Source organism: Trachypithecus francoisi, unplaced genomic scaffold (assembly GCF_009764315.1).
Source record: "Trachypithecus francoisi isolate TF-2019V2 unplaced genomic scaffold, Tfra_2.0 Lachesis_group12, whole genome shotgun sequence".
Classification (NCBI taxonomy): Eukaryota; Metazoa; Chordata; class Mammalia; order Primates; family Cercopithecidae; genus Trachypithecus; species Trachypithecus francoisi.
Window position 1 is genome coordinate 82,577,822 of NW_022681457.1, and position 25,145 is coordinate 82,602,966.

At 41.6% G+C, this 25,145-nt stretch overlaps 1 protein-coding gene and 1 long non-coding RNA gene across 3 annotated transcripts in view; one reads left to right on the forward strand and one right to left on the reverse strand.

Moving 5' to 3' along the window:
• Positions 1 to 25,145, forward strand: part of HIVEP3 (HIVEP zinc finger 3) — a 529,998-nt gene that overhangs the window by 85,553 nt on the left and 419,300 nt on the right. Inside the window, exon 2 of one of the 2 annotated variants that reach the window (XM_033226865.1) lies at positions 23,033 to 23,144. The gene's annotated coding sequence lies outside the window, so the exon portion shown is untranslated. Of the gene's footprint in view, positions 1 to 23,026; positions 23,145 to 25,145 lie in introns of those variants that run through there. The other variant, XM_033226866.1, reaches the window with a different exon arrangement.
• Positions 21,050 to 24,015, reverse strand: LOC117092776. Its single transcript, XR_004440912.1, has 2 exons — positions 23,870 to 24,015; positions 21,050 to 23,641 (listed from the first exon to the last, which is right to left on the reverse strand). It is a non-coding gene; the product is annotated as an uncharacterized LOC117092776 (long non-coding RNA).

Consider the following 25,145-nt stretch of genomic DNA (forward strand, 5'->3'; position numbering starts at 1 on the left):
ACCTCGCCCGGCTAGTTTTTGTATTTTTAGTAGAGACGGGGTTTCACCGTGTTAGCCAGGATGGTCTCGATCTCCTGACCTCGTGATCCGCCCGTCTCGGCCTCCCAAAGTGCTGGGATTACAGGCTTGAGCCACCGCGCCCGGCCGTGGCCTTTTTAAAATCCTGTTTGTCCCGTTCCGCCTGCTCCTCCTGATCTCTATTATGAAAAACCAACGTTGCCAAGTTCAGTAGGGTTTCTAAGGTTTGTTCCGGGCCTAAGGTGGACTTTTGAAGCTTTTTTCTAATGTCTGCAGCTGACTGAGTGATAAACTTATCCTTTAAGATTAGTTGGCCTTCAGAAGAGTCAGGTGACAGGGAGGTATGCTTCCTCAATGCCTCCCTTAGTCTCTCCAGAAAGGCGGCAGGATTTTCTTCCCTTCCCCATGTTATAGTGGACATCACTGAGTAATTCACAGGCTTCTTCCTAGTTTTCCTTAGTCCCTCTAGCACGCAAGTTAGCAAATGTCTGTGACACCAATCTCTGTGTTCTGATTCTGTGTCCCGATGAGGGTCTATCTACACTGGGAACTGCCTGCTGGCCTGTGGTGAATTGTTCTCTTTCCTCTGTTGTCATCCTATCATTGACCTGACTGAGATACCAGAGATCGCCAAACTCTCAGGCTGCAGTTATGGCGGCACTTCTCTCATTTGGGGTTAGTGTCTGATTTAGCGGTAACATTATATCTCTCCATGTCAGATCAAAGGATTGTCTTAACCCTTGTACAACATCAATATTGCCATCAGGGTTATCTGAGAATTTACCTAGGTCTATTTTAATTTGCTTTAAGTCTGAGAGAGAAAAAGGTACATGCACTCTGGCTGGGCCTAATTCTCCTCCTCCCACTGCTTGGAGGGGGCATAATCAGGGAATATTGGCACTCTCTGGTTCATTGTTTACCCCTTTGTCTATCTCCTTCTGGACTGAATGGGTTGTAGGGGAGTCCTTATTAGTTGGGGAAGGGGTCAGGGGGGCGCTGGGTTAGGGAGGTAGACTCTGAGGGCTTCCTGAAGAGCATGAATCACACTTTTTATGTAATTGCGAGTTGTCTCTTAATGAAAAGAAAGTTTGTACATATGGCACTTCACTCCATTTGCCTTCTTTTCTACAAAAGTGTCTAGCTGTAAGATGGTGTTATAATTTATACTTCCCTCAGGAGGCCAGGTTTCTCCCCCTTGGAGGATATCGTGGCCAGGCGGTACTGCAGAAGAATATAAGTCATTTCTTTCTTAGCGTCTGAGGGTCAGATTGGTCCCAATTCTCCAGAATACATCTTAGGGGCATTTTTGCCTTGGGGGAAATGTTTCCCATCTGAAGAAAGAACATAGGGATGCCAGCAACCCCTAGTCATTTTCCGATGAGCGTTAGTCATAGGGCATCCTCTATGGTCCTAATGCTTATTCCTTTCCAGAGCATGTAACCACCTATGGACTTCTGCTTATCGGATTAGTAACGCTCACCGATGCAGCAGTCCTGCACCCCTTTTCCCGCGTTTCTTGACCACAAAGAAAGGGGTCCAGGCTGCTGGATTCTAGCGGTCCTTTACCAGCGTGCCCAACATTGCCTTTGTGCTCAGGGGTGAGTCCTAGAACTGGACTGAGTTCCTGAGTATTTCATAACAACCCAGCTGCCCCATCAAGATGCATCCCCATGAACAACAGCTCCTGTGCAAATTCGTTTCAGAGACCATATAGATAACATGGTACCATGTTCTAAGCAAAAAGCCGTCTCTTCCCTAGGTGATCCTTAATGGCTCTGGAGAGGATAGCCTTAGTTAAAACTTTGTTACATTAATAAAATGAGCCAATAGTAAAAGATATTCCCAAATGTCTTGTTTTCCTTGTTAATTTTTTTTAATTGTGACAAAATACACACAACAAAATTTACCACTTTAACCATTGTTAAGCATACAGTTCAGCAGCATTTAATACCTTCACATTGTGCAACCTGGTATTATCCTTCTCCAGAACATTTTATATCTTACGACATTAAAACTGCACTTACCAAACAATAACTCCTACTTCCTCCTCTCCCCTGCCCAGTCCCTGGAAACCATCATTCCACTTTCTGTCTCTATGAATTTTATTACTCTAGGTACCTCATATAAGTGGAATCATACAGTATTTGTTATTTTGTGACTGACTTATTTAACTCAGCACACTGTCTTTAAGGTTCATCTGTGTAGTAGCATGTGTCAGAATTTCCTTCCTTTTTAAGGCTGAATAATATTCCATTGTATGGATATACCACATTTTATTTATCCATTCATCTGCTGATGGATATCGGATTGCTTCAATTATTGTCTCTGTTTTGTAACTAGAAAGTTACTCTTTAGCCAGATATTTTACCTATTATCAAAAAGCTATGGCTTCCTTGCATTCTTCAGAATAAACATAAAATTTCCTGCCAATAACTTTCAGATGCCATAATTGTACTAATTTATGTTATGGTAACAACTCTAGACACTGAGAATTTTAGGTTTCAAAAATAAATCAGAGGTAGATTCCATCCTCAAAAAAGTATGGTCTAGCTGGCAAAATAAATTAGGCACACAGATAATGTTAATAGTTTGTCTGTGTGTAGAGAAGATGGGGAAGAGGGCCTCAGAAAGTGATGTGGGAATATTTGACTGGGGAGACTAAAGAGATCATTGAATTCAGGCTCAGGAATTTGGACTCAAGATAGGTAGTGGGAAGCCACTGAGGATTTCAGATTGTTTTGATTTTTATGGATTACTTTGTTTCTTTTCTATTTAATTTTTTAAAAAGTTATGCAAAACATTTACATGCTTTTGAACTTAAAACTATAAAATATGATACATTCAAAGAGATCCAGCTTCCACCTAAATCCCCTTCCCATTGTTCTTTCCTTTCTCCTATAGGTAACCCATTTTATTAATTTTTGGTTTATCTTTCCATTTCTTCTTTTTGAAAATATAAGCAAATATGTGACCGGGCACGGTGGCTCACGCCTGTAATCCCAGCACTTTGGGAGGCCAAGATGGGCGGATCGCAAGGTCAGGAGAACAAGACCATCCTGGCTAACACAGTGAAACCCTGTCTCTACTAAAAAATGCAAAAAAAAAAAAAAAAAAAAAAATTAGCCAGTTGTGCTGGCGGGCGCCTGCAGTCCCAGCTACTTGGGAGGCTGAGGCAGGAGAATGGCGTGAACCTGGGAGGTGGAGCTTGCAGTGAGCCAAGTTTGCGCCACTGCACTCCAGGCTGGGTGACAGAGCGAAACTCCATCTCAAAAAAAAAAAAAAAGAAAAAAGAAAATATAAGCAAATATGTATATGTATGTATTTTCTTCTTTATATTAAAAAAGTAGCATATTATGTTCATTCTTCTGAATTTTGTATTTTCACTTATATTCCTTCATATCAATATGTAGAGATTTTCCTCCTTTCTGTGTCTGAGAATTATTCATATTATTCTCAATTTTATGAATGCATCATAATTTATTCAACTAGTTGCCGATTGATGGACACTTGGGGGTTGTTTTCAGTTATTTACTGTTACAAATTGTGTTTTGATAAATAGCTTTGTGCATGTATCATTTTATATATTGCTAGTGTGTCTTAGGGATAGATTCATAGCTTAAAGGATCAAGGCTTAGGTAATTTGGCCATACATTGCGACAAAAATTCCACAGGAGTTATACCATTCTGCATTCTTGCTAACAATGCATGCAAGTCTCTGATTCTTCACAGTCATGCCAGTAGGGTATGTCATTAAACTTTTGGATTCTTGCATATCTGATAAGGGGAAATGGTGTCTTGGTGTAGTTCTAATTTGCATCCACAGAAACTACTGATATATTAGGGATAAATCAGTGGACCTTAACAACTTTAAATGTGGAGGCCAATGAGAATGAGAAGAGTAAAAGGATGAAAACATCAAGGAGAGCAAATATAGGTGACAGTTTATCATTTGAGTTGCTCATGGGACACCCATATAGAAGTGTTAATTGTGCCTTTGGGTCTAAGAAAGACATCATACATCCACATAAAGATGGTGGTTGAAGTTGTGAGAATGCATGAGACTGCCAAAGCTGGAAATGTAGATAAGAAGAAGAGCAAGAAAATATATTTCTAATACAGCCACAGTTGGATAAACCAAATCATCTTCTTTCTCTATGTCCTTCCTCCCTTTTTATATTATTTTTGAGATTTTAATTTTTATTATTAATATTATTTTCAGATTTAGAGGTGACAGATCTGCTGTGTCCTCTACTGAAATACTTGAGAAAAGAATGACAAAGGAAATTGGTGGATTACACTTGCCACTGAAAGTGTGGTCCAGGGATCCAGTAGCAGGAAGATCACCTGTGAGCTTGTTAGAAGTACAGAAGTTCAGGCCCTAGCCCAGATCTATGGCTTAGAAACAGTGTTTTCTCAAGATGTGCGGGCAATTCATGGCTTCTCCATGCCCTGTTGATCAGCTGGACTTTGCTGGCCAAAATAAAAAGTTGTCTGGTTGTGCCTTAAATTTATAATTCTAGATCATAACCGGGTGCTCTGTATTTTCTACTATGTTTCTCTAGTGGGCCTGCTTTCACCATCCCAAGGTTATTACTTCACACTTTTTCCCTGTCTGCAAATTTCACTTGCCCTCCCTGCTTATTCTCAAACCATGTCCTTCCCTATTTTATGTAGAAAATTGAAGCCATCAGATGGGAATTCCCTCATACTTCCACCACCAAATTTATCACCATGCTGGCATTTACACCCCCTTGCCTTCTTCTCTGTAGTGTGATGGAAGAAGTGTCCCTTCTTAGATCATAGACCACTCTTCCTGTGTGTGCCAGGATTCTATTCCCCTTCTCTAGGATGGGCTCCTTGGCCATCCTCTTCCAGTGCCATCAATGGCTCCCGCTTTTCTGGATCATTCCCATCAGTAGACAAACCTGATGACATCAACTGTCTTTTTAAAAACCACCTCTTCCTTGACTGCTTGCCCTACTCTACCCACTGCCCCATTCCTTTGCTTCCCTTTACAGCAAAACTTCTTGAAAGAGTTGCCTTCATGCTGTCTGCCTTCTATCCACTATTCAGTACTTTTCATCCTGGCCTCTAACTCACCACACCATGGAAACTGTTCTTGTCAAGGTTATCAGTGACCTCAATGATGTCAAATCCAATAGATACTTTCAGCAAAATTTGACACATTTCACCATCTTGAAATGTTCCCTCTTGTGGTTTTTGGGACACCATACTCTGCTGGTTTTCCTCTTCTACCTGACCTTTTAGTGTTGATGTTTTCTCTCTTTCTCTCTCTCTCTCTTTCCCCCTCCCTCCTTCCCTTTCCTCCTGTCCTCCCCCTCTCTCTCCTCTATCTTTCCCACTTCTCTCTTTATCCTCTCTCTTTATGCTCTCCTGTTGTACTTGTGCCCTCTCACTTCCTCCACCTTCTCAAATCTTTCCTTTCATTCTCAATTTTTTTTCTTTAGAGGGAACATTCATTTTATAGCTCCCCATAACTTTCCCATTCCCTGTTGCCTTATACACAACGTGTTCCATGCATTTACATTGACTACCTGGCCTCTGTGGCCATTTGTATTTGGGATCACTCTCCTAAGCCACATATTGTAGATATTTATGTAAACATTTTTCTCTCTTTCTTGATAGTATGTTCTCTAAGAGTTCATTTCACCAACAGTGCCTAGCATAGTGCCTTGAGAATAATAGAAATAAAATTTATTGAATAAAATAAATAAGCAAATACATATATACATGCAAAGATTCTTGAAAATCTGAAATGTAACCATTTTCACTTTAAAGAGGGTATATAAGAAAAATGCCTGGAACAGTGTTGGGCATCTAGTGGGCATTTGGGGTTTTTGGTTAACTAATTGAATGTTAGCAATCTGTAGAATTTCTGATATGACAAATAACTTAATGACTCACTCACCATTTAGAAGTATTCTGAAGTATCTTAATCTTTAATTTCTTAAAATTCAGCTCAATCATGTATTTCATTAGAAGTAGAAATATGAGGCAGAGAATGTCAGGATATCAGAAAAACATGATTGAATATTTAGTGACTTCTGACATAAATGCTATTAAGAATAAAACAAAGTGTTTTACATTAATGTGAGTATATCTTTTATGTATGGTTCAAAAATCATTTTTTAATTAATATTGCTAAATGAAAATACTAATAGCCTAAGGCTACATGCCTCAGACTAAAGTAAAATAATCAATAATGTGATCAAGTTATCAATAATGAAAATATATTAATAATGAGAATTGAAAAATGGGAAATAAAAAATAAAGAAAAATAAAAAAAGAAAAATGGGAAATAAAAACAGTGATTTGGAGATGGAAGACATATTTAGCTTAATAACCTCAGGCAAGTCCTGTGTCTTGGTTTTCTTAGGTCTAAAACAAGAAGATTGGATTTAGCTATCTCTAAGTTCTTTTCCAGCTATAAAATCTTTGCATTCATGCCGGGCGCGGTGGCTCAAGCCTGTAATCCCAGCACTTTGGGAGGCCGAGATGGGCGGATCACGAGGTCAGGAGATCGAGACCATCCTGGCTAACACGGTGAAACCCCATCTCTACTAAAAAAACCGGGCGAGGTGGCAGTCACCTGTAGTCCCAGCTACTCGGGAGGCTGAGGCAGGAGAATGGCGTGAACCCGGGAGGCGGAGCTTGCAGTGAGCTGAGATCCGGCCACAGCACTCCAGCCTGGGCAGCAGAGCGAGACTCCGTCTCAAAAAAAAAAAAAAAAAAAAAAAAAAAACTTTGCATTTATGTAATAAATAAAGGGCTACTAGTTATATGATCCTGATGTTTACTTTTTCAATGCGTGTTTGATTCTGTTCAGAGAAAATACCTGGTAAGCCCTAATGGAAACCATCTGTTAGAAAAAGAAGGAGACAGAATCGTGGGGCTCTGTTGACTTCCCTGGTCTTACCAGCAAAGAGAAGAGGTGTAGTAATTTTTAAAAAGGAAGAAAGGAGAGAGATCAAAGTGGGAGAAGGAAAAATAACTCTCCTCTTTCCTCTGAGAGACTGTGGTGGCTCTTCCACCTTTCCGGAGACTCATCAGCACCTGTCTGGTGGACAGCACCACATCTCTAAACTCTAAGGTTCTAACCCCTGTTCCCAAATTCTGGAGTTCACTAACAAAGTGGTTTGCATTCTTTAAAAAAATGAAATGAAACCAAAGAGGGACATACAGAAGACTTCCAAAATAAAATGGTAGATCTTAAATTGGGTGCTTGGTTTATGAATTATTTTGTATTGATCAACTTTCCATTATAAAATAAATGAATTAAAAATATATATCACAATAAAACAAAAAGAAGAGCCATTCTCATTTAAAGAGAGGCCTTATCTCCAGAGAAATAATTAGAGGCCATTATATATCAATCCTAAAGGGTTTTAGTAGAAACCCTTACTGCTCCCTCTGAGGTATAAGGTAAGCAGAGGTAAGCAAGCAGGGTAGTGGCAGAGATCACATGTGAGAAAAAGAATGTGAAGAGGAAAATAGAAGGGATCTAGATATTTGATGAAGTCCAGAAAGGCTGACTTTGATATGAACAGCAGCATTTCAATCAGGCTCATGAGAAGCTCCACAATGCAGAAGTCAAAGAATATGATCTTTCCTTTGAGCAGAGTCTGATGAAAATTCCTAGAGTGGGACTTAGATTCCCCCATATTTTTGTATTTAGGTTATGAGAATGAGACTAAGAACCAGATTGTCACTAACAGAGAGCAAAATCTCAGCATAATTTTCATTGTGTGGAGTTCAGAAATGCATTTGAACTGCAGGCTTCATCATTTGTATCTCTGACCCATTTGCTTTTATGCCTGGAGGAAGGTCCAGGCAGCCACTAACTGCTCAAATCCTTCCGTTCTGGACTTGCTCTTCCTCTGTCAGTTCTCATCCTTACTTTCTTTTTGAGTGTTCTAGATGGCATTAATAAACATTCATCAGTGGCTTGGTTACACTAAATTATCTTGGTTCCCTTCCCACATTACTTCATCTTCCCCTGACCTTACTCCTTCTCCTGGACTCATTAACACTCATTCTTGGCATTCAGTAGATGTTGACTGAGAACTTACTATGTGTTAGTTACTGTTCTAGGTGCTGGGGACAAATGGGTGAACCACATATACGTGGCTTCTGCATTGATGCAGGGTGTGGTATGGTGGGGAAGGAGAAAGTAGATGTTAAACAGCCTTCTACAGAGGTTAATACATATTTTAGTCCATGCCATGTAGAGAAGATATGGTGCTATGAGAGACAATATCAGGGGTGACCTACTCAAAATAGAGTGGTCAGGAAACTCAGCTGTGAGGAGGTGGCATTTAAATTGCATACTGACTGACTAATGAGAGGGAGCCAGGCAAGTGAAAGAGAGGAGAGCGTGTTCCATGCAGAAAGTAAAGTAGGTGCAAAGCTCAGGAGAAGAAGACTATGGCACTGGAAGACCTGAAAGAAAACTGGTGACATACCCCAGACACATACAGTGGTGTAAACAGATAAAAAATATGGTTGATTTGTTCACATAGGGAATACTTTGTGCAGATCTGAGGACACTACTCTTAAGGTGCTGGCATGAACAAGTGCTCATGATTGGTTGTTCAGTCTCAAATGTATGGCATGACTCTACATATACAATGTACCAGTTAGGATTCTCAGTTGCAAGTGCTAGAATGCCCAATCAAAACTTTCTTAAGCAAAATACATATTTATTAGTTGACATATCTGAAAAGTCCATGACCGGGGATACCCTCAGGCCTGGCTTTACCAATAGTTCAAATGTTTTAGACTGGCACTGTCCACTAGAGATAAAATGTGAGCCATATGCATCATCACTTCAACATGTAATAAAAATAAAAATTATTGGTGAGATATTTTACATTCCCTTTTCCTTCTAAGTCTTTGAGATGCAGTGTGTCTTTTGTACTTACATCACATCTGTGTACTGGTCACATTTCAAGTGTTCAATAGCTACATATGGCTAGTGGCTACCATTTTGGACAGTGCAGGTCAAGGCCTTCGATCTTCTCAGTTTCAATTTGATAATTACCTAGATTGTCTTCCTAGTAGTCTAAGCAAAAGCTTCTTTGTGCCTCACTGGCTCTAAAAGAGTCCTGTGACCACCTTGAGAAAACATCATGACCAGGAAGAAAGTGCTGTGCCCAGCGGTTTAGAACTAAACTGCATGCTGTACCCCAGGACTGCAGGAGAGGGGTAGGCTCCATGTGAACTCTGTGTATAGAATATATATTTATTATTTTTTGGATAATAATGTTGGGGGATCAATTCTCCCCACATAAAGAGGACTGGCGAGAAGACTATTAATGTATTAATGGAGGTTATCTCTGGAAAGAATGATTTCAGGGGTTATAAATGGTACCACTTTTATTTTCTGTTTTGTAGATTTGTTTTTAGTTTATTGCTACTAGCATGCACTGTTTCATTTTTATTTATGCTTTTAATGAAGAATATAAACATAACTTTCTTTCTTGTAAAAGGGTTGGGACCAAATAGAGGGAATGATCTAATACTGGGGTGACCAAATGTCTTGGTTTTCCTAGGACAGCCCTGGCTTATACCAGTGATTATAGTGTAATTATTAATTGAACTCCTTTTACCTCCAGCGTGTCCCATCATAAGAACATATGGTCATCCAATATAATAATACTTTAAAACCATCATGGGTACTGATATGGTTAATTCAGACCTCACAAATACCTTGAGATAACAGAATGATTTGATAGATACACCTTGAACCCCAATAAAAGACAGAGTAATCACACCTTGTATTTCTGCATCATCAGGAAATGAGACACTCCAAGAGTTAATTTTTCTAACTGAAGCTTGCCCTGTAAGCATCAAAATGTTTTAACATTTAACTACTTTTAATGGAAATATTACTCTGGGATATTTTATATTTTCCCACCTTCTTAAGTGGAGTAGACCAAACATAATGGAACTACTTCTTGTTGACACAAGTTATTGCAGAGCTTTCCACCTGGTGGACAAAAGCTCACTGGTGTGTTATGAATGGATTACAGGCATGTAGAAATATGATCCCTCCATCTCCACCTCTCAGGGAAGCCAGGCTGGGCTTGAGGGGTGACAGAATCCCCTGGATCAGTTACCTCTGGCTGTTTTCCTCCATGAGTCATCTGAATAGATTCATTTTCTGTATGCATCTTGACTTGCAAAAGGTTAGGAAGCATTAGTTACTGTTTTGTGTTGTAGTTCAGAGATTCTGGCAGGTCACCCTCCATCCTGGGGTTACAGGGGGTGATTTACATTTACCCTTGAGCTGAATTTCCCTGAGTTGACTACTTCTCTTTGCTCTTCGTAGCACTCTTCCTTTTTACTTTGCAGGCAATTGCCATTGCTTGTTACTGTCTTTTCTATGTAGTCTGCTCTCTTATTTTACACAGGTTTGTTTAGGTTAGGTGAAATATACTTGAGTATAGCTCGACTCCCTTAACTGAAGATTTAGTAGTAGCTGTTCACATTGTTGTCTTCTAAACTCATTGCTGTGCTGTTGCTATGCTCCAGGTATCTAAGATGATCTTAAATATCACGTTATGTTTCCTCATTAGAGATGGTAGAAGTCTTATAGAGGGCTCTTTATTCTTAGAGTTAGTTGTGGTTTATTATATATGTATATAATTTCAAGAAGACTAAATTGCTAGATAATACAGTATTACAGGAAAGAAAATAATATTTTACACAAACACATATTTACATGCATATATATGTATACTGAGAGAGAGAGAGTGAGAGAGACATTTTTAAAACATGGAGGACAGTTATGCCCTCTTTGCAAACTAATTTCAGAAAGGTCAGTTGTCATGTTCACTCAACAAATAGTCCCTTGTTGCTATTCTGAAACTGAATGTCCTTCTGGCTGGACAACTGGACTCAGCCAATAAGGCATTTCTGATGCTTTTGTGTTCTTATGCAAGGATGGACCTTTTCCAGCATTGTAAATGACAGCAGGAAATACTCAATGGGCCACAGGAAGTAATTGACATCATCTGGGATTGTCTGGCTCAGAAGTTAAAAGTAAGGACTTTAAAATCTGACCTGGGATTGAATTCTAGTTCTAGCATATGTTAATTCTGTGGATTAGACGAGTTTCGTAATCCCTCTGAGTCCCACTTCTCTCACTGAGTTGTTATGAAGATGAAATGAGAACATGTTTGCTGTTAGCTAAGCATAATCTTTGGCTAGTAGTGAGTGGTCACTAAACTGTAGTTTCATTGTCATTTTTACTAATAATAATATATGGAGCAGCTAATGATTAACCAGAAGACTTACCTTTGGGGAAACTAGAATAAATAATCAAACATAAGTATAATATTTTTGTAATTGGCCTAATTTTGAGTAATTAGTTGGCTATCATATTTCTCACTAAGTAGTGACATGTATGAACAATTCTGAAATTAAATGGACTAGAAAGCCTCTAGAATTATTTTATTCTTCACTATCCATGGTGTTTACTATGTGGCATCATATTCTTTGCCAGGCAATTGCAGGCTGGTAGATGCTTTCAGCAAGACACTTGTCCTGGATTATAACTGACTGATAGTTTGATACAGATTCTGCCCTCCACTTTTTGAAAAATTGGTACATTATTTGTACTTTACTTAACTCCTATAGGATTTCCCCCATATATCTTACATTTCTCAAAAACAACAGATAGAGGTGTTTTTGGAACATCTGTCATTCCTAAAGCTCTTTAAGCAAGTTTCCAAGAGGGCAGTGATTACCCTGACCAACTGCTATATCTTCTTCTTTTTTTTAATTTTTTTATTTTTATTTTTTTGTTATACCTTAAGTTCTAGGGTACATGTGCACAACGTGCAGGTTTGTTACATATGTATACTTGTGCCATGTTGGTGTGTTGCACCCATCAACTCGTCAGCACCCATCAACTCGTTATTTGCATCAGGTATAACTCCCAACGCCATACCTCCCCCTCCCCCTCCCCATAATAGGTCCCGGTGTGTGATGTTCGCCATCCCGAGTCCAAGTGATCTCATTGTTCAGTTCCCACCTATGAGTGAGAACATGTGGTGTTTGGTTTTCTGTTCTTGTGGTAGTTTGCTGAGAATGATGGTTTCCAGCTGCATCCATGTCCCTACAAAGGACACAAACTCATCCTTTTTATGGCTGCATAGTATTCCATGGTGTATATGTGCCACATTTTCTTAATCCAGTCTGTCACAGATGGACATTTGGGTTGATTCCAAGTCTTTGCTATTGTGAATAGTGCCACAATAAACATACATGTACCTGTGCCTTTATAGCAGCATGCTTTATAATCCTTTGGGTATATACCCAGTAATGGGATGGCTGGGTCATATGGTATTTCTAGTTCTAGATCCTTGAGGAATCACCATACTGTTTTCCACAATGGTTGAACTAGTTTACAATCCCACCAGCAGTGTAAAAGTGTTCCTATTTCTCCACATCCTCTCCAGCACCTGTTGTTTCCTGGCTTTTTAATGATTGCCATTCTAACTGGTGTGAGATGGTATCTCATTGTGGTTTTGATTTGCATTTCTCTGATGGCGAGTGATGGTGAGCATTTTTTCATGTGTCTGTTGGCTGTATGAATGTCTTCTTTTGAGAAATGTCTGTTCATATCCTTTGCCCACTTTTTGATGGGGTTGTTTGTTTTTTTCTTGTAAATTTGTTTGAATTGTTTGTAGGTTCTGGATATTAGCCCTTTGTCAGATGAGTAGATTGCAAAAATTTTCTCCCATTGTATAGGTTGCCTGTTCACTCTGATGGTAGTTTCTTTTGCTGTGAAGAAGTTCTTTTTTTTTTTTTAATTTTTTTTTTATTATACATTAAGTTCTAGGGTACATGTGCATAACGTGCAGGTTTGTTACATATGTATACTTGTGCCATGTTGGTGTGCTGCACCCATCAATTCATCATTTATATCAGGTATAACTCCCAATGCAATCCCTCCCCCCTCCCCCCTCCCCATGATAGGCCCCATGTGATGTTCCCCTTCCCGAGTCCAAGTGATCTCATTGTTCAGTTCCCACCTATGAGTGAGAACATTCGGTGTTTGGTTTTCTGTTCTTGTGATAGTTTGCTAAGAATGATGGTTTCCAGCTGCATCTGTGTCCCTACAAAGAACACAAACTCATCCTTTTTTATGGCTGCATAGTATTCCATGGTGTATATGTGCCACATTTTCTTAATCCAGTCTGTCACTGATGGACATTTGGGTTGATTCCAAGTCTTTGCTATTGTGAATAGTGCCACAATAAACATACGTGTACATGTGTCTTTATAGCAGCATGATTTATAATCCTTTGGGTATATACCCAGTAGTGGGATGGCTGGGTCATATGGTACATCTAGTTCTAGATCCTTGAGGAATCGCCATACTGTTTTCCATAATGGTTGAACTAGTTTACAATCCCACCAACAGTGTAAAAGTGTTCCTATTTCTCCACATCCTCTCCAGCACCTGTTGTTTCCTGACTTTTTAATGATTGCCATTCTAACTGGTGTGAGATGGTATCTCATTGTGGTTTTGATTTGCATTTCTCTGATGGCGAGTGATGATGAGCATTTTTTCATGTGTCTGTTGGCTGTATGAATGTCTTCTTTTGAGAAATGTCTGTTCATATCCTTTGCCCACTTTTTGATGGGGTTGTTTGTTTTTTTCTTGTAAATTTGTTTGAATTGTTTGTAGGTTCTGGATATCAGCCCTTTGTCAGATGAGTAGATTGCAAAAATTTTCTCCCATTGTATAGGGTGCCTGTTCACTCTGATGGTAGTTTCTTTTGCTGTGCAGAAGTTCTTTAGTTTAATTAGATCCCATTTGTCAATTTTGGCTTTTGTTGCCATTGCTTTTGGTGTTTTAGACATGAAGTCCTTGCCCATGCCTATGTCCTGAATGGTATTCCCTAGGTTTTCTTCTAGGGTTTTTATGGCATTAGGTCTAACATTTAAGACTGTAATCCATCTCGAATTAATTTTCATATAAGGAGTAAGGAAAGGATCCAGTTTCAGCTTTCTACTTATGGCTAGCCAATTTTCCCAGCACCATTTATTAAATAGGGAATCCTTTCCCCATTTCTTGTTTTTCTCAGGGTTGTCAAAGATCAGATGGTGATAGATGTGTGGTATTATTTCTGAGGGCTCTGTTTGGTTCCATTGGTCTATATCTCTGTTTTGGTACCAGTACCATGCTGTTTTGGTTACTGTAGCCTTGTAGTATAGTTTAAAGTCAGGTAGCGTGATGCTTCCAGCTTTGTTCTTTTGACTTAGGATTGTCTTGGCAATGCAGGGTCTTTTTTGGTTCCATATGAACTTTAAAGCAGTTTTTAACAATTCTGTGAAGAAAGTCGTTTGTAGCTTGATGGGGATGGCATTGAATCTATAAATTACCTTGGGCAGTATGGCCATTTTCACGATATTGATTCTTCCTATCCATGAGCATGGTATGTTCTTCCATTTGTTTGTGTCCTCTTTTATTTCACTGAGCAGTGGTTTGTAGTTCTCCTTGAAGAGGTCCTTTACATCCCTTGTAAGTTGGATTCCTAGGTATTTTATTCTCTTTGAAGCAATTGTGAATGGAAGTTCATTCATGATTTGGCTCTCTGTTTGTCTGTTACTGGTGTATAAGAATGCTTGTGATTTTTGCACATTAATTTTGTATCCTGAGATTTTGCTGAAGTTGCTTATCAGCTGAAGGAGATTTTGGGCTGAGACGATGGGGTTTTCTAAATATACAATCATGTCATCTGCAAACACGGACAATTTGACTTCTTCTTTTCCTAACTGGATACTCTTTATTTCTTTCTCTTGCCTGATTGCCCTAGCCAGAACTTCCAAGACTATGTTGAATAGGAGTGGTGAGAGAGGGCATCCCTGTCTTGTGCCAGTTTTCAAAGGGAATTTTTCCAGCTTTTGCCCATTCAGTATGATATTGGCTGTGGGTTTGTCATAAATAGCTCTTATTATTTTGGGGTACGTTCCATCAATACCGAATTTATTGAGCGTTTTTAACATGAAGGCTGTTGAATTTTGTCAAAAGCCTTTTCTGCATCTATTGAGATAATCATGTGGTTCTTGTCTTTGGTTCTGTTTAAATGCTGGATTACGTTTATTGATTTGCGAATGTTTAACCAGCCTTGCATCCCAGGGATGAAGCCCACTTGATCATGGTGGATAAGCTTTTTGATGTGCTGCTGAATCTGGTTTGCCAGTATTTTATTGAGGATTTTTGCATCGATGTTCATCAGGATATTGGTCTAAAATTCTCTTTTTTGTTGTGTCTCTGCCAGGCTTTGGTATCAGGATGATGTTGGCCTCATAAAATGAGCTAGGGAGGATTCCCTCTTTTTCTATTGATTGGAATAGTTTCAGAAGGAATGGTACCAGCTCCTCTTTGTACCTCTGGTAGAATTCAGCTGTGAATCCATCTGGTCCTGGACTTTTTTTGGTGGGTAGGCTATTAATTATTGCCTCAATTTCAGAGCCTGCTATTGTTCTATTTAGGGATTCAACTTCTTCCTGGTTTAGTCTTGGAAGAGTGTAAGTGTCCAGGAAATTATCCATTTCTTCTAGATTTTCTAGTTGATTTGCGTAGAGGTGTTTATAGTATTCTCTGATGGTAGTTTGTATTTCTGTGGGGTCGGTGGTGATATCCCCTTTATCATTTTTTATTGTGTCTATTTGATTCTTCTCTCTTTTCTTCTTTATTAGTCTTGCTAGCAGTCTGTCAATCTTGTTGATTTTTTCAAAAAACCAACTCCTGGATTCATTGAATTTTTGGAGGGTTTTTTGTGTCTCTATCTCCTTCAGTTCTGCTCTGATCTTATTATTTCTTGCCTTCTGCTAGCTTTTGAATGTGTTTGCTCTTGCTTCTCCAGTTCTTTTAATTGTGATGTTAGAGTGTCAATTTTAGATCTTTCCAGCTTTCTCTTGTGGGCATTTAGTGCTATAAATTTCCCTCTACACACTGCTTTAAATGTGTCCCAGAGATTCTGGTACGTTGTATCTTTGTTCTCATTGGTTTCAAAGAACATCTTTATTTCTGCCTTCATTTCGTTATGTACCCAGTAGTCATTCGGCAGCAGGTTGTTCAGTTTCCATGTAGTTGAGCGGTTTTGATTGAGTTTCTTAGTCCTGAGTTCCAGTTTGATTGCACTGTGGTCTGAGAGACAGTTTGTTATAATTTCTGTTCTTTTACATTTGCTAAGGAGTGCTTTACTTCCAATTATGTGGTCAATTTTGGAATAAGTGTGATGTGGTGCTGAGAAGAATGTATATTCTGTTTATTTGGGGTGGAGAGTTCTATAGATGTCTATTAGGTCAGCTTGGTGCAGAGATGAGTTCAATTCCTGGATATCCTTGTTAACTTTCTGTCTCGTTGATCTGTCTAATGTTGACAGTGGAGTGTTGAAGTTTCCCATTATTATTGTATGGGAGTCTAAGTCTCTTTGTAAGTCTCTAAGGACTTAGTTTATGAATTTGGGTGCTCCTGTATTGGGTGCATATATATTTAGGATAGTTAGCTCTTCCTGTTGAATTGATCCCTTTACCATTATGTAATGGCCTTCTTTGTCTCTTTTGACCTTTGATGGTTTAAAGTCTATTTTATCAGAGACTAGGATTGCAACTCCTGCTTTTTTTTGTTCTTCATTTGCTTGGTAGATCTTCCTCCATCCCTTTATTTTGAGCCTATGTATGTCTCTGCATGTGAGATGGGTCTCCTGAATACAGCAGACTGATGGGTCTTGACTCTTTATCCAGTTTGCCAGTCTGTGTCTTTTAATTGGAGCATTTAGTCCATTAACATTTAAGGTTAATATTGTTATGTGTGAACTTGATCCTGCCATTATGATATTAACTGGTTTTTTTGCTCGTTAGTTGATGCAGTTTCTTCCTAGCCTCGATGGTCTTTACATTTTGGCATGTTTTTGCAATGGCTGGTACCGGTTATTCCTTTCCATGTTTAGGGCTTCCTTCAGGGTCTCTTGTAAGGCAGGCCTGGTGGTGACAAAATCTCTAAGTATTTGCTTATCTGTAAAGGATTTTATTTCTCCTTCACTGATGAAACTTAGTTTGGGTGGATATGAAATTCTGGGTTTAAAATTCTTTTCTTTAAGAATGTTGAATATTGGCCCCCACTCTCTTCTGACTTGTAGAGTTTCTGCCGAGAGGTCTGCTGTTATTCTGATGGGCTTCCCTTTGTGGGTAACCCGACCTTTCTCTCTGGCTGCCCTTAAGATTTTTTCCTTCATTTCAACTTTGGTGAATCTGGCAATTATGTGTCTTGGAGTTGCTCTTCTCGAGGAGTATCTTTGTGGCGTTCTCTGTATTTCCTGAATTTGAATGTTGGCCTGCCCTACTAGGTGGGGAAGTTCTCCTGGATGATATCCTGAAGAGTGTTTTCCAACTTGGTTCCATTTTCTCCCTCACTTTCAGGCACCCCAATCAGACGTAGATTTGGTCTTTTTACATAATCCCATACTTCTTGCAGGCTTTGTTCATTTCTTTTTCTTCTTTTTTCTTTTGGTTCTCTTCTCGCTTCATTTCATTCATTTGATCCTCAATCGCTGATACTCTTTCTTCCAGTTGATCAAGTCGGTTACTGAAGCTTGTGGATTTGTCACGTATTTCTCGTGTCATGGTTTTCATCTCTGTCATTTCATTTATGACCTTCTCTGCATTAATTATTCTAGCTATCAATTCTTCCACTCTTTTTTCAAGATTTTTAGTTTCTTTGCGCTGGGTACGTAATTCCTCCTTTAGCTCTGAGAAGTTTGATGGACTGAAGCCTTCTTCTCTCATCTCGTCAAAGTCATTCTCTGACCAGCTTTGATCCGTTGCTGGCGATGAGCTGCGCTCCTTTGCAGGGGGAGATGCGCTCTTATTTTTTGAATTTCCAGCTTTTCTGCCCTGCTTCTTCCCCATCTTTGTGGTTTTATCTGCCTCTGGTCTTTGACGATGGTGATGTACTGATGGGGTTTTGGTATCGGTGTTCTTCCTGTTTGATAGTTTTCTTTCTAATAGTCAGGACCCTCAACTGTAGGTCTGTTGGAGATAGCTTGAGGTCCACTCCAGACCCTGTTTGCCTGGGTATCAACAGCAGAGGTTGCAGAAGATAGAATATTGCTGAACAGCGAGTGTACCTGTCTGATTCTTACTTTGGAAGCTTCCTCTCTGGGGTGTACTCCACCCTGTGAGGTGTGGGGTGTCAGACTGCCCCTAGTGGGGGATGTCTCCCAGTTAGGCTACTCAGGGGTCAGGGACCCACTTGAGCAGGCAGTCTGTCCGTTCTCAGATCTCAGCCTCCGTGTTGGGAGATCCACTGCTCTCTTCAAAGCTGTCAAACAGAGTCGTTCGGATCTGCACAGGCCTCTGCTGCTTCCCCTGTTGTTTTTTAGCTGTGCCCTGTCCCCAGAGGTGGAGTCTACAGAGACAGGCAGGTTTCCTTGAGCTGCTGTGAGCTCCACCCAGTTGGAGCTTCCCAGCGGCTTTGTTTACCTACTTAAGCCTCAGCAATGGCGGGCGCCCCCACCCAGCCTCGCTGCTGCCTTGCGGTTAGATCGCAGACTGCTGTGCTAGCAATGAGGGAGGCTCCGTGGCCGTGGGACCCTCCCAGCCAGGTGTGGGTATAATCTCCTGGTGTGCCCGTTTGCTTAAAGTGCAGTATTGGGGTGGGAATTACCCAATTTTCCAGGTGTTGTGTGTCTCAGTTTGCCTGGCTAGGAAAAGGGATTCCCTTCCCCCTTGTGCTTCCCAGGTGAGGCAATGCCTCGCCCTGCTTCAGCTCTCGCTGGTCGGGCTGCAGCAGCTGACCAGCACCGATTGTCCAGCACTCCCCAGTGAGATGACCCCAGTACCTCAGTTGAAAATGCAGAAATCACTGGTCTTCTGTGTCGCTCGCGCCAGGAGTTGGAGACTGGAGCTGTTCCTATTCGGCCATCTTGCTCCGCCCTTCATTACATTTTTTATATAACATATCTTCTCCTTTCTTGAATTCGTTATCCTTCCTTGTTTTTTTCCTCAGCTGGAAGAGATCTTCATGTAACCTTAAATTTTTTTTAATAAAGGGTGTTTGGGTGATATAATTTCTGTGTCTTTGAACATACCTGTCTTTTGTCATTGCATAAGAGAAATTACAGTTTAGCAGCTGGCAGAATTCTTAAATTACAATAACATTCCCTTAGAATTCTACAGAAATTGTACCAGTGTCTTTTAGCATAGTGTTACAGATGAGAAGTATGATATCAGTCTGATTTTCTTTCCTTTTAAGCAACCTGATTTTTCTCCTTTATGAGGAAGTTTGTCATTGTCTTTGCTCTTAGAGTATCAGAGTACATCTGGAAGTGTGTATTCTTTCAGTAGTCCTACTGCCTAGCACAGCATTTGATCTAAGGCCTAAAGACTTTCTTCAGGTTAAGGAAATGTTCTTCTGTTATTTCCTTGATTATTGTTTTCTTCTGTCTTCTTTATTAATGATGTCTCCATCTGGAACTCTTATTAGACTAATATTGATTGGATATTCTGGATCTCTCTATTATATCTTATGTTTTATCTGATTATTTAAATCTCTTGTGTGTGTGGTGTGTGTGCACTTTTTTGGGAGGGGCAGTGGCATTTCAAAAGGAGCTGATATACTGCCCCTATTCAACCTTTGGCTTCTATTATATTTGGAACAAACCTGTCACTTTCCAAAGAAGCTGTGGACCTATTTCTGTGTCCAGTCATTCTGTGTGGAGAAACTGACCATATTCCTGATGTCCCTTAATTTGCCTTTAAACTGCTGCCTATGATTCTCCTCCAATCCTGATTCTCTGAGTTGGGGATTTTCCAAGACTGTTTTCTGGAAACCTGTACACTTACTTCTTAGGGGTCTGTACTAGTCTGTTCTCACACTGCTAATAAAGACATATCTGAGACCAGGCAATTTATAAAGAAAAAGAGGTTTAATGGACTCACAGTTTCACATGGCTGGAGAGGCCACACAATCATGGCGGAGGTGATGGAGGAGCAGAGGCATGTCTTACACGGTGGCAGGCAAGAGAGCGTGTGCAAGGGAACTGCCCTTTATAAAACCATCAGATCTCATGAGACTTATTCACTATCACAAGAACAGCATGGGAAAAACCTACCCCCATGATTCAATTACCTCCCACCAGGTCCTTCCCACAACATGTGGGGATTATGGGAACTACAATTCAAGGTGAGATTTGGGTGGGGACACAGCCAACCCATATCAGGGTCTTTGCAGAATCATGAGCTTATCAGTACTAATTAGTTTTTCCTCCCATGTCCCATCTACTTTGTATCTTCCCATATTATTCAAAATGTCTGCTTTATTGATGGCATCTTTCCCTGGTTCCCAGCATTGCCAGTCATGTTTTGGTCATGTAAGTCGTTTTTGGGGGTAAGGAATGAAAGGGAGTAAGTATCTGAGCCCAATTTACCATTCCCCAAACCAAAAGCCCCGATGTGGAAATAGTGGAGCGTTCTGACACATCATATGGATAGCTGGACCAAATGACCTTCCAGCCTCATCTAACTCCGGGAGGCTTTTTCTTTAAAGCAGCATAATTAAAGGGTTGAGAAACAACTTTTACTGAAAAGGCCAGAGAGATAGTGTTTAGTTTACTCAGGAGAACAGAATAAGGTGAGACTGAAATGGTGAGTCACACTAAGCCTGCTGAAGATACAGCAGGAGAAACTAAGATTAAATTACAGCCGAAGTGATTCATATTGGTCACTACAAAGATCATTTAACCCTTAAAAAGTTGTGTGGCATCATGATACATTGCAAAGCCAAGTCACAAAGCCTCATTTTCTGGAGCTGTTCTCTTTAAAGGTAAGAGGATGGACTCGAATCACCTTCTGAATTATCTGACAGCCGTGTGACATGATTATACCTTGGTGCCTGAGATGTTAGATGGGAAATAAACAACAGCATCTAGTAAACACTCCTGGGGTAAAAAAAAAAAAAAAAAATCTTGTTTTCACCCAGTCTTACTGATTTTTTTTTTTTTTCAGTGTGAAGAGAGAATGTTTTGTCAAAAACAAGTTCTCCAAATTTGTAAACCTAATTGGAGACATCTTTAGTTTCTTCTCAAACATGCTGGGAAAAATAGGAATGTTACTGAGACTCCTTCATCATCCCCTTGCAGCCCCTATTCCCCGGGGCTGGGTAGAGGGCGAAGCAGAGGGCAGGGGCTGGACCAGGGAGAGAGTGACAGGCTTTCTGTGCTAGGTCTGTGCCTTGTCACAGAGCCTCCCGGGCTCAGGTCTGTGGTGGCCGCGGGAGAGCCAGCTCCACGCTGTGTGGCTGGTGACATTTCCGGCTGCCAGGGCCCAGCCAATCAGTGATGGACCCAGCTTGCTTGGGCGATGACACATGAAATATGATAATTTTCTGCCAAACGGCTGGAAGAGGGGAAGGAAGAGAGTGTGTGTGTGTCGCTGGGAGGGGTCCGCACAGGAGCGCCTGTGATGAGGTGGGAGGGTGACAGTGCACTTGCTTTCACGGTTTGCCTGGCAGGACTAGGCAAGGGAGGGAATGTGATGCTGGAGCGGCGGTAGGAGGGCCCCTGTAGTTCCCGAGGTGAGCCACTGCCACTGCTCTTAGGCGGGAACCAGCAGAGGAGCAGACAGCGCCATGCTGGAGCTCTGGGGCTGGGGTGAAAAAAAAACTGTCAAAGGCATTTGCCTTCTTATCACACATGAACAAGGTTAGGACTCTTGTTTCTTCTCAGTGCTACCTCTTTAAAAGCCAGAACAAAACTGCAGTAAACACCATCTGGGTGGCTAAAGTACTCGAAGAATAATTTTTTTCAAAAAAATTTAGGCTGGAGGTTGTCTCTCCCCCTATCTTGTTTTTCTACCTCCATACCTTAAAAGTGAAAAACAAAACAACAGAACTCAATGACAAAATCTTGAAGAAGGGCCTAAGTCTGAATCGTAAAGACTGTAACTAAGGTTCAGGTGGTAGTTCTGATTACTGATTCTGGTTGAAAGAAAGTGTGTCTTGGAATGCAATGTGGCTCTGGATTATGTTCGAGTTTAGCAATAGTGGCAGAGCTATTCTTTGGTTTGTGGACATGGACCCTGAGCCTGCAGAGCAAGGCAGGGCAGGGCAAGCAGTGCCTATGTTGAGCTCTCAGGTGCAGAGGCCCCACTCCCTTCAGCCACTGTTGAGGCTCCCCAGCCCCTGATCAGCCAGAGGCTGATGAGGTGTGACACGCCTGCTGACAGGAGTGCCCTGTCTCCTCTGACCCGTGAACATGGGTGTTCAGAAGTGAAGGATCATAGTGTTTACATAACATGCCGATTAGTCACTGAGAAGCTCATCACTGCAATAAATATTTATGGCTTGCATTTGCATTTTTTTCTCTCTCTCCACGTATATATGTATAATATATGTGCATATATTATACATATATGTTGTTTTTTAAAAAGCACCAATAAATGAAATCCTTATCACTGCGTGCAAGCCTACTGTGGCTTTAGGCATGGGACTGGCTTCCTGCGCTGGGAGTGACAGCTATTCCGAAGTGATAATTGGTGTACTGTGTCTTTAAAAGGTTAAAACCCCTTTCAAAAAAGGTCTGGAGTCCTAGTGGAAAAGACAAGCAAGGCATGGGTTGGCTCTGGATTCAGAAAACAGCTGCTGATTAGATTCTGTGTCTGCGGGCAGAATTTATTCCGTGTTTTTCAGCAGCAGGAATTCAAGAGGGATGCTTCTGTTTGGGTTTCTGATCGTGATTTATATTTATTCAGAGGAATAACAGAGGGTGGATCTGTTCCCGGCGCGAGCATGCTCACAACCAGCCGACTCTCCCATTATCCAACTGCCTAGTTTGGTGCTTCAATGTACATGGCTATTCCGTGTGCATATGTGTGTATACAAACACGCATGCATGCCTGGATGGACATACGTTTGCACAGGTTATTTTTTAAGGACAATTCTTTCAATAAGGTCTTTACCCCTTACTTGAAACAGGTGTTCATGAAAAAAATGCACAAAATCCTGCCTGGCCGGAATAATTCATGAAGAAGGGGCTGGATCCGTGGGTCAGAGAACACAGGACCAGTTTGCCATCCCAAGGCCGAAGGTAGGGGACTCTGGGTTTTTATTCGGCGGATGGATTCCTTGCGCTGTATTTTACCTTGTGATTGTGTTTTTGCCTGCGGCCGCACCGAGAAGCAAAATAACAAGCTGCGATTCCATTTTGTGGCTGCCTTTCTTAGGCAAGGTGTCCGGCTGCCGAGGCGCAGGGGCTGGCCGGGTGGGCTGCGCGTGGCGGCCGGTGCCCCCGGTGGGCTGAGCGCGCTGCTCGGCCTGGTGCTGGGGAGCGGCGCGAGCCTCAAGTGACCCCCGCGCGTCAATCACAGGCAGTGGCGGCAGCGGCGGCAGGGCTGTAACCCTGTGCGCGCCGTGCGCTCCAGCGCTGCTTGCAGCAAGCTCTGCTGGGCTCTGCACTCCCACACTGGCGGGCCGGTTCCTGAGGAGCCTGGGCTGGGGGGCACAGGCATCGCGTCCCGTGGCACCTGCGTTTTTTTGTGTTGCCTTGGCTGCTGCTCCGGGATTGTTTAGGCGGACTCCAGTAGCCTGCTTGGTTGAGAATGAGATTCGTATGATGCTGGCTGCTGAGACAGAAGGGATAGCTTTCTCTTCCCCACTTAATCCTAGCCCCCTGAAAATATTCCTAAAGCAAAATCATCTCCCAACCCCCAACCCGACCCAACCAAACCGAAACCAAACTCCTATTCTATTGGGGATTCTTGCCTCCCTGCTAGCAGAGAGAGTGTCCCCTCCAAGTTATGCCCCACATTTTACCATCTTTTAAATGGAAACACTGATGGTGCCGAATGGTCCCTGATGATATTGTCCGGGCTGCTGAGGACTCTTGAGTGTGGCAGTCCCCCTGAACCCGCGTAGATTGGATAGAGAGTGGTGGTGCAGAGGAACTTGGAGGCCCAGCACTGGTTTCCTTTAACGTAGCTGGTTTGGTTTCTGTTGCAGGTCAGGAATATTTCTGTGGCTAGGCTCTTCCTTAACTTTGGGGGCAGTGATTGCAGGAAGAGGGTCTGCAGGTCTGGTCGCTGGGTGAGCAGCACCCTGGCCCTCTTTCTGGTATACCTTGACATTTCTGGTAGCCCTTGGCATTGTAACCACAGCAGCCAGGTGCCCACTAGCTACCTGGAATGCTTGGGTTTTGTTAACTCTGGTGTGCATTTTGGGTGTTGCAGGGGGAGGGAAGAGGAAAGAGGGAGAATGAGGTGTTTGCTGAACTGATCTGCATGTCAATGTTCTCCAGCCCCTGTTTGTGTGATTATGTAATGATCAGACGTGTGCCCAAACAGCTCCCTACCATCTCCTGGCTCTCCCCCAGACTGAAGAAATTGGGTGCTACAGTTGTTTAAGATATCTTTATGTAATTATGTGTGTGCTGGGGGCAGGGAGAGAGTGGGGGCAAGGAGGAATAATTCGAGCCACTTAAATGTGAAGAACACAGGTCAATGATCATGTGTCCCTCTGAGGATGGTGTGGTATTAGCTCTGGGTCAGTGTTGATCTGAAGACCCTCCTGTATCTCTTTCAGCCAGTAATTGCTTATCTGAACTTTCATTTGGTAATTTCACCCCTCTTGCACCCTGGAGACAGTTGGACCCAGGAGAAGGACCCCTGCAGGGACTACAGTTTCCCAATTCCAGGCAGAAAATGAATTCTGAAGCCAGGGTAATAGGCCAGGTCCCAGCTGTTCTTCATGGTCCCGCTGAGCAGCCAGTGTGGGGAGGAGTTCCTGTTCATCAAGGTGTCACTTGTGCTCTGGGGTTGGGCTATATACTGTGGGGCTGAAGAGTAGACCTCAGATGCTGTCTGAGCTGTTTGAGATAAGCTCTTTAAAGTTGTGATGCCTTGCAGAGGCTGGAGGGCCTTTACATCCTTGCATTTAAAGATTGTGGGAATTTTTTGCAAGGAAGGAGAACAGCTGTCCAACTAAGATACCTGCAGGCAGGAAGAGAGGGTGTGTGTGACACTTAGCTCTCTCTGCTTCCTCCCCTCTCAGTCTAGTTAAGGCATCCACAGGATACAGAATTGTTAAAAGGGAC